This window comes from Oryx dammah, unplaced genomic scaffold (assembly GCF_014754425.2).
Source record: "Oryx dammah isolate SB20612 unplaced genomic scaffold, SCBI_Odam_1.1 HiC_scaffold_125, whole genome shotgun sequence".
NCBI classification, from domain to species: Eukaryota; Metazoa; Chordata; class Mammalia; order Artiodactyla; family Bovidae; genus Oryx; species Oryx dammah.
Genome location: NW_024070301.1, coordinates 1 through 9,267, shown reverse-complemented (window position 1 = coordinate 9,267; position 9,267 = coordinate 1). Strand labels below are relative to the sequence as shown.

At 42.9% G+C, this 9,267-nt stretch overlaps 1 pseudogene; it reads right to left on the bottom strand.

The window, feature by feature from the left end:
* Window positions 1-1,657: 1,657 nt before the first annotated feature.
* LOC120859181 lies at window positions 1,658-3,096 on the bottom strand (annotated as a pseudogene).
* Between the last annotated feature and the right edge of the window lie 6,171 nt (window positions 3,097-9,267).

Here is a 9,267-nt window from a genome sequence, read left to right as displayed (position 1 = left end):
CTGATGCCACCCGGGGTGCAATCAGAGTAACCTTCCGGAATGCCTCCCAAGCTAAGACTGTTGAGGGAAACATTTGTCACCTGAGTGCCTATGCACGACCCTGAGTATATTCCTTACCACAGTGAGACCGATATGAACATAAAGCTGGGATGTTCTTTTCAAGCATCACCACACCAGTATAAGAGCCTCCTCTGGTCCACTAAGAGCCAGTGTTACCAAAGGAAAAAAAACCCATTGCAGTCCCAATCTGAGTAACCTTTAACCTCTGAGATGTTCTTGAGGCTGAAGCTCCATCTAGCTTCCAAACTTTCGATTCCTAGCAAGGCTAGGTGCTTTCTTGACTACCAATCCAAGTTTGGGACCTAAGCCACAGTACACAATGACAGTATAGATCACAAGTCCCTTGAAAGTCTATGATCCGATAGATTAGGTTAGTACTTCTAATTCCCAAGGAGTTATGAAATGGTCAAAGAGACCTAAAAGTTTGACCGAGAAAGGAGAGTTTGGTCCACACGCTTTGCCCGTTTCTGGTTGGTTCCCAAAGGAGACATTGGGTGTCTCTTGGCCTTGGCAGGTCGGTAGAAACCCCCAACAGGTTTCTGCCATAAGCCGTATGAGATCACCGTGGAACCGCAGAGCAGGGCTCCTCACTTGCTTCGCGTAGGGCATGTCATTCATTCACACAAGCACACCGTAGAGTTAGTAAAGCGCAGCAGAAAACGTGTTCGCTAAGAGAGCAAAGAACTAGAGCTCCAAGCATCCTTACCTTGTCCTGAAGGATCCTGGATGAGCCCCCAAGATGACAGGTTGTTGTTGAATTAGGACGCCGGGATTTTTGGCCCCCGGAGGAGAAGAATTCAATCCGGGGCCAGAGATGAGGCTTGATCGCTCAGAGCTTTTGTGTAACAAAGTTTTATTAAAGTATAAAGGAGGTAGAGAAAGCTTCTGACATAAGCATCAGAAGAGGGCAGAAAGAGTACCTCCCTGCTAATCTTTAGCTGGATGTTATATAGTCACCAGCAGTCTGTTAATGAAAGAAAGGAATGTCTCAAAACTTAGAATGGCACCAGGCCCCTCACCCATAGGATGTATTTTGGGATAATCTTGGCTCTAAATGGTTCATCTTGGGCCATAAAAGGATTAACTTGAATCTTGAAGAAGGGCAGAGCACTATACAAATAGTGTCATTTACATATAATATACTGGTTTATCAAGTAGGTTTTGAGCCCAAAAGTCGAACCGACTTGAAGACAGAGCTTGGGGTAAATGCATAGTACATTAGCATAGCTTAAGATAAACATTTTTATAAGAAAAAGGCAATGGTTAACTTCAAGTGAAACCAGGTGTCATTATGGCAACACAGAATTTTAAGAGAAACCTCCTTTTAAATTTGTATAGAGAAGGAAAAAAAAATATATCGCTAGTTTGTTTTTTTCTGCCGCTTAAGGGAGATAAAAATGTCTGACACTTGCAGGCTATTTCCTCTATTTGGAGACCCCTGGCCTTTCTGCCTGTTACCCTCTCATTCCCCCCCCCCCTTTTTTTAGGAGAATTATGTTGCCTAGGGAAAAGGGGCATCGTTTTCGTTCCATAACTGCTTCTGAGCTGAGAAGGGGTGTTGTCCCTAAATTGACAAGGCAACATATTCTCCTAATCTTCATATTGAGGATATCTGATCCAGGGGCCCCAAATAGTAGTTGGAGGCAGCTGCAGCAGTAGCAGGAGTTTGAGCAACCATTTGTGACTTGAAAGCTTTCATGCGGCTAGAAACAAATCCAGTTATACAGTTGCAGATGCAGGGAGCAAACAGTAAAAATAAAACAATCAGAATTATTGTAATTAAGATAGTTGTCCACCATGGGGAACTAGTTAACGTCTCTCAAAGTGAGGCAATTGAGGCTTCAGGAGTATCCATGGCCTCAATTATCTTGTTCATGTGTTTAGTAAAATGAGTAACATTTGTATTTATATCAAGTATATATGTACAGCATTGGGTATAAATAATAGCACACATTCTTCCTTGCGCAGCTGTCAGAATATCTAAAGCCAATCTGTTTTGTAAAACCACCTTTTTAGTTTGTGTTTGTTCAGCATTAAGAGCTGAAATAGCCTTTTGAGAATCGTGTAATGTCTGTTGAGTAAAATTAGTGAAAGCATCTATTCGTAGCATAATATCTGTAGTTCCCAAAGAGGGAACAAACACTGCAGCCAAATAATTATACCAGTGAAATACAGACCTTGCCCACCGAGTTTTAAGGTGGGGTAAATTAGCAGGCTTTTCTGGGAGCTCTGAAAATATAAAGCTGGGAGTAAAGGCTAGACCCAGGGTGCATCTCCCTATCCAACCAGGGGGAAGCCATGCCCATAGGTAAGAGCTACATATCCAATAAGTCCCGTTTGGAGTAAGCCAGCATGACTGAGATATCCAGTCCCAATTAGTGCCTGGCCAGACAAAGGGAGAACCTGAACTGGGGTTGGAAAACACAGGAATGATTAGGTGGTATCTTTCCTGAGGCAAAAATCCCAATTGTTTTTAATTATTGTAATTAAGTTGTTGGCTAACTTTTGGGGATGGTTCTGCTTGTTTTCAGCATATAGGGGCAGTAGATATTAAACGTCTTTTTTTAGGAGTTAGTCACATAACCTCATCTCATATTTGATAAACGTCAGGTAAAAAACCATTAGATCTAGACTTATTTGCCTTATGTGTAGCAAAATAGTCATTGAACCGAGACAATGTATAATCAAAATTAAAAGTTACATTATGTCTTTAGTTAAAGTACAAAGTGCTGCACCAGTCCATTTTAGGGTTGGTAGATGTCATCAGATGAAGGAGAGGCATCGCATGTAATTGTTGTCGAAGGTATTTACACACTTGGAGAAAGTCTTTTCCTTGAAGTGTAGATGTCCACCACGGGAAGCCTTCCACTGATGAAGAGGGGCGTGCTCCACAGACCCAGCAGTTAGACCGATTGTGGAACGCAGCATAGGAGTGAGCCCAGGACAGGAAGGCATTGTCTTGAGGCTCAAACGGCAGACTCAGGATATTTGGAGTCAGCAGAAGTAAGCTCACATAGGTTATTAGGCCCATCTGAAAAGTACAAAGTCAGACCATAGAAAATAAAGACATAAAAAGATGTCACTTAGTTTTGGTCAGGGTGTCACCTCTTAACTCAAGTGTGATGTACCCATGAATCAATTTCTGGCACTTTGACAGCTGTGGGAGAAGAAAGAATAACCTGGTAAGGGCCTTCCCAAAGGGGCTCGAGGGATGGGCCCCCAGATCTCAAAGTTTTTATTACGACCTCAGTTCCTGGCTCAAATAGAGGCTTGCTTGACTCAGAGCCGGGGTTAGGAGTCGTCTCCCGGCGTTCTGTTAATGCCTGTTGAAAAGCTGAGAGCTGAGTTACATAACTAGTTAATTTTAAGGCTTTAGGGTCTATAACAATGTAGAAAGGCCTTTTATAAATACATTTAAAGGGGGACAGTCCCTCCTTTTTGGGGGCAGTTCGAGCCCTCATTAAAGCTATGGGTAGGACTTTAATCCAATTGTCTCTTGAGTTAATTTGTGCAGATGTCTTTTGATAATGTCATTAGCCTTTTTAACCTTTTCTGAGGATTGGCGTCTCTAGGAACAGTGTAAGTGATATTTTATTCCTAGAGCTTTAGATACCCCCTGAGTTACAGCAGCTTTAAAGGCAGAGCCATTGTCACTCTGAAGGCTCCGTGGCAGCCCAAACCTGGGGATAATTTTATGGATTAAAATCTTTATAACCTCCTTAGCCTGTTTACTACGACAGGGAAAAGCCTCAATCCATCCAGTAAAAGTATCTACCCAAACTTGTAAGCAAGAATATCTATTAGCTTTTGGCATATGAGTAAAATCAATTTCCCAGTCCTCTCCAGGATACTTTCCACTTTTTTGTAATCTAGATTTGGCTAGCTTTTTAGTCTTTGGGTTATTTTTTTGACAAACCTCACACCTTTTGATAATATTTTTTAAAGTTTTTATTACATTTTTACCTTCAAACAAATGAAAAGCCATTTGGTAAGTACTCTCTGCACCCAAATGAAAACTCTGATGTAAACCCTTAAGAATTTTTTATTGAGCATTTTCAGGAATTATTAATTGTCTATCCTCAGACTGTAACCGTCTTTTATCAGTAATCTGTGCTCTTCTTTTTTTATATTTTTTAAATTTTTTCTCAGTATATTGTGGTTTTTCCTGTTCCACAGGACCTGTCCAGATCAAAGGCGTCTGCAGTGAAGGGGTTTCGTAAAGTGCCACTTTTCTGGCTTGACAGTCAGCCAGCTGATTACCTTGGGCTACTTTACTCCCATCTCTGCTGTGCCCTTTGTAATGCATAACAGCTACTTTTTTAGGACAATATATAGCAGTTAAAAGTCTCTCGATCTCTCTGAAATGCTTAATAGGTTTACCTGTTGCTGTTTTAAACTGTCTTTTTTTTCATATTGTAGCATGAGCATGTAAAGTCAAATAAGCATACTTAGAATCTGTGTAGATATTTACCCGCTGTCCTTTGTTTAACTCTAGAGCTCTGGTCAGAGCCACAAGCTCCGCTAACTGAGCACTGGTTCCCTGGGGGAGAGATTTTGCTTTTAAAACCTGTTCAGCAGTCACCACGGCATAACCTGCTTTACGCTTTTTATCCTGAACAAAAGAACTGCCATCTGTAAATATTTCCAGGTCAGGATTGTCTAATGGGGTATCTATTAGATTTTCCCGAGCTGTATAGTTTAAAGTTAGGAATTGAGAACAATCATGATCAGGTGTTTCATTTTCCTTCTCGGGAAGGAAAGTGGCAGGATTTAAATTTCCACAAACTTTAAGCTTAGTTACTGGTCTTTTTTAACAACAATGACTGATATTTAAGAAGCCTACTGTCTGTCATCCAAATATTAACCTTAGAATTTAAGATTCCACTCACATCATGAGAAGTCAGTACAGTAAGGTTTTCTCCATTAATTATTTTTAAAGCTTCAGGTGCTAATAAAGCCGCTGCCCCAATTACTCTTAGGCAGTGGGGCCATCCATGTGAAAGTACATCTAATTTTCTGCTTAGATAAGCAATAGGTTGCTGGTGAGGCCCTCGGGGTTGTGTCAAAACTCCCAAGGCCATACCTTTTTTTTCAGTAACAAACAAATTAAATTTTGACCCTGTGGGCAAGCTCAGAGCTGGAGCTTGCAGGAGAGCAGTTTGAAGAACCTTAAAAGCCTTTTGAGTTTCTGGTGACCAAACCAGTTTGTCAGTTTGGGCCTGCTGAGTTTCAGCTATAAGTTTATATAAAGGCCGGGCAAGTTCCCCATAATCCGGAATCCAAATGCAACAGTAACCTGTGATTCCCCAAAATCCTCTCAATTGTCTTAAAGTCATAGGTAGGGGATGATTTAGTATAGGCTTAATTTTCTCAGGGCCTAACACCCTAGTCCATTTTGATATGATTAGGCCCAGATATCTAACTGATTGTTGACAAAGCTGAGCCTTTTTTCTTGATGCCTTGTAACCACAGCCTGCCAGAAAGTTTAAGAAATCTTCTGAGGCTCGCGAACAAGCTTCTTCTGTCTCAGCACAGAGCAAAATATCATCTACATATTGTAACACCACCGCTTCAGAGCTATTAAAGTTTTGTAGATCCCGTGACAAACTTTGTCCAAATAAGTGAGGACTGTCACGAAATCCCTGGGGCAAAACTGTCCAGGTTAACTGAGAAGCTGGCTGCGTAGGGTCTTCAAAGGCAAATAGAAGTTGACTTTTCTCTGCCAAAGGCACTGAATAGAAGGCATCTTTTAAATCAATTACTGAGAAATATTTAGCTCGTTCAGGAATTTCAGACAATAGAGTATAAGGATTAGGCACCATGGGGTGTAAAGGAACTACAGCCTCATTTATTATACGTAAATCTTGAACTAGTCTCTATTTACCATTTGATTTTTTTATATCCAAAATAGGAGTGTTGCAAGGACTGTTACAGGGAATTAATAGTCCCTGTTCTTTTAAATTTTCGATGATGGGTTTTAACCCTTCCTTAACCTCAGGTTTTAGAGGATACTGCTTCTTATGTGGAAATGTGTGGGTCTTTGAGCTTGACAACTACAGGAATAGCACTTTGTGCTCGACCCAGATTTTTTATCAGCCCATACTCTAGGGTTTACATTTTGTTCAACTAGAGGGAGAGAAAGGGAGGGCTCTATATTCATAAAAACAGAGGCATGAACCTTGCTCAGTATATCCCTCTCCAAAAGGGGTGAGGGAGATTTTGGCACGATCAGAAACTCGTGTGAAAATAGCACAGAATCCCAGTTGCAAGATAAAGAATAACTGAAATAATACCTTTTGGCTCGTCCAGACAGTCCCGTTATGGAAGCAGATTGGGAAGAAAGTGGGCCAGGGGCTTCAGTAAGCACAGAGTAAGTTGCCCCAGTATCTAAAAGGAAATCCACGGATTGACCCCCCACAATTATTAATACCTGGGGTTCCTCAGGTGTAATTAGGACGGGACCCCCGGGCACCTTCAGTCCTGATTGTCTTGAGAGACCCCGGAGACCTACGCCTCTGAGGGCAGTCTCTCTTCCAGTGTGGTCCTTTGCAGACATGGAGCCGGGGGCAGCTTAGATGCCTGAGGGCAATCCTGCTTGAGGTGTCTTTTCCACAGTAATAGCAAACCCATCCCTTTTCACCTGGGTCCCTCTGGGCATTTTTCTCCGGCTGTTTAAGAGCGTTTTTTCATAGCCATTGCGAAGGCTTCCGCCTTTTCCTTTGTCTTTCTTTGCCTTTCTTTCTTTTCCTCATATTCCCTACCGTAATAGACCGTCTGAGCCAGTTGTAAGAGAGTATCTAAAGACTGATTTGGTCCATACACCCGTTTTTGTAGCTTATGGCGGATATCTGGAGCCGACTGAGTGATAAATCTATCTTTTAAGATCACTTTTCCTTCTTCACTTTCAGGATCAATCTCAGTGAATCTGCGAAGAGCTTCTCTTAGTCTATCTAGGAATTTATCAGGAGCTTCCTTCTCCTCCTGTTCTATGTCTGCCAATTTGCTATAGTTTAAAGGCTTAGAATGTGCCTAGCCTGAGTCCTTCAAGAATACATCTGACAAAATGACTCTGATCCCATCTTCCTTTAGCTGTGTTGTAGTCCCAGTCTGGTTCTATAATTGGGACCGCCTGATTCCCAGTGGGGAGGGCTGCTATCTCGTCCTCCCTCTTCCCTACTGATTTATTACCAAGCCATTCATCTCCATAAGCAACTGCTTTTCCCAAAACTCGAGTCTTTGAGTCGGAAGTCAGCGTTTGTCCCAAGATATACATCACATCTTTTCAAGTAAGGTCATAAAGCAGAGTAACACCTGTAAAAGCTCTAATATATTTTTGGGGGTCCTTTAAATAGTCTCCCAGATCCTCCTTGATTCTTTGTATTTCTTGATAAGAAAAAGGCTTATTAACTCTCATAGACTGATTATTTCTCCCAGTGGGTGTTTCATGAAGAGGCAACAGCTTGTGTGGCTGTTCCTCAGTCTCTCTGGCTGCTCTGCGCATACGATCCCAGGGATAGACTGGAGAAACCTGTTTTTCTTTTTTTTCCTCTGTCTCCTATCCATCTCATCTCTAACTTTGATGGTCTGAGTTTTTACTGAAACCAGAGTAGTCTGAGGTCATACTGGGACAGGAGTTGTTTGGACCTCCACGTGGGCAGTTTGAATCTCAGTTTGGGTTTCCATTGAGACCAAAGCGGTTTGAATCTCAGTTTGGATTTCCACTGAGACCAAAGCAGTTTGAATCTCAGTTTGGATTTTCACTGAGACCAAAGCAGCCGTTCTGAGGGGGGTTTTCTGGCTTTCAGTTAGCTCAGCTTGGAGCCCCTGGCACGGAGGCAAAGTAGGAGGACAGGAGGGAGCTGAAGGTTTCACGCCCAAATCTATACCCTTAGGACATAAGTCTGGCATATTTCGCAGAGAGAAAAAGGGCAACACATATGCTACTTCTATCCCTTTGCCTTGTTCCTTACAGAACCGGTCTAATTGTAAAACAGTATTATACTTAAGAGACCCTCCAACCGGCCACCATTCGCTGTCCTCCAATGGATACCGTGGCCATGCAGTATCACATAGGAAGACCAGGTGTGTCTTCTTTAAGCCCTGGGGATCAAATCTATCCCAGTTTTTCAGGATACAGTTCAAAGGAGTGAGGCTGGAATTGTTAGCTCCCATCTGTAAGAGAGAAAAGCGACCAGCGCCATTTTTCTACTGGAGGCGTCCCTCCCTGCTCTAGATGGGGGTGTAGACAGACTTTACACCAAAAGCTTTTCCTTTCTGGTCGGACTTAGTCTGTCCGTTACCGACGCAAGCGCCATCTCGACCCTCCCGGTTCTACCACCGAGATGGGGTGGGGATGTACCAGGGGTAGACCTGATAGCATCTCTACCTGACGTCCAGCTCTTCACCTTTAACCTTGCTTGCCTCTGATGCCACCCGGGGTGCAATCAGAGTAACCTTCCGGAATGCCTCCCAAGCTAAGACTGTTGAGGGAAACATTTGTCACCTGAGTGCCTATGCACGACCCTGAGTATATTCCTTACCACAGTGAGACCGATATGAACATAAAGCTGGGATGTTCTTTTCAAGCATCACCACACCAGTATAAGAGCCTCCTCTGGTCCACTAAGAGCCAGTGTTACCAAAGGAAAAAAAACCCATTGCAGTCCCAATCTGAGTAACCTTTAACCTCTGAGATGTTCTTGAGGCTGAAGCTCCATCTAGCTTCCAAACTTTCGATTCCTAGCAAGGCTAGGTGCTTTCTTGACTACCAATCCAAGTTTGGGACCTAAGCCACAGTACACAATGACAGTATAGATCACAAGTCCCTTGAAAGTCTATGATCCGATAGATTAGGTTAGTACTTCTAATTCCCAAGGAGTTATGAAATGGTCAAAGAGACCTAAAAGTTTGACCGAGAAAGGAGAGTTTGGTCCACACGCTTTGCCCGTTTCTGGTTGGTTCCCAAAGGAGACATTGGGTGTCTCTTGGCCTTGGCAGGTCGGTAGAAACCCCCAACAGGTTTCTGCCATAAGCCGTATGAGATCACCGTGGAACCGCAGAGCAGGGCTCCTCACTTGCTTCGCGTAGGGCATGTCATTCATTCACACAAGCACACCGTAGAGTTAGTAAAGCGCAGCAGAAAACGTGTTCGCTAAGAGAGCAAAGAACTAGAGCTCCAAGCATCCTTACCTTGTCCTGAAGGATCCT